Below are 254 nucleotides of genomic sequence, written 5' to 3' on the forward strand. Positions count from 1 at the left end.
CTCCCTGTCTCCGCCAGTTTAGGGGCTTCCTACTGTGTGGAAACTTTTCCTCCTTCACAGCTCTCTCCCAGAGGTACAGGTCCCGTCCCTCTTCTTTTGTCTCTGTTTTGTTTGTTTGTTTGTTTGTTTGTTTGTTTGCGGTACGCGGGCCTCTCACCGCTGCGGCCTCTCCCGCTGCGGAGCACAGGCTCCGGACGCGCAGGCTCAGCGGCCATGGCTCACGGGCCCAGCCGCTCCGCGGCACGTGGGATCTT

Source organism: Lipotes vexillifer, unplaced genomic scaffold, assembly GCF_000442215.2.
Source record: "Lipotes vexillifer unplaced genomic scaffold, Lipotes_vexillifer_v1.1 scaffold431, whole genome shotgun sequence".
NCBI lineage: Eukaryota > Metazoa > Chordata > Mammalia > Artiodactyla > Lipotidae > Lipotes > Lipotes vexillifer.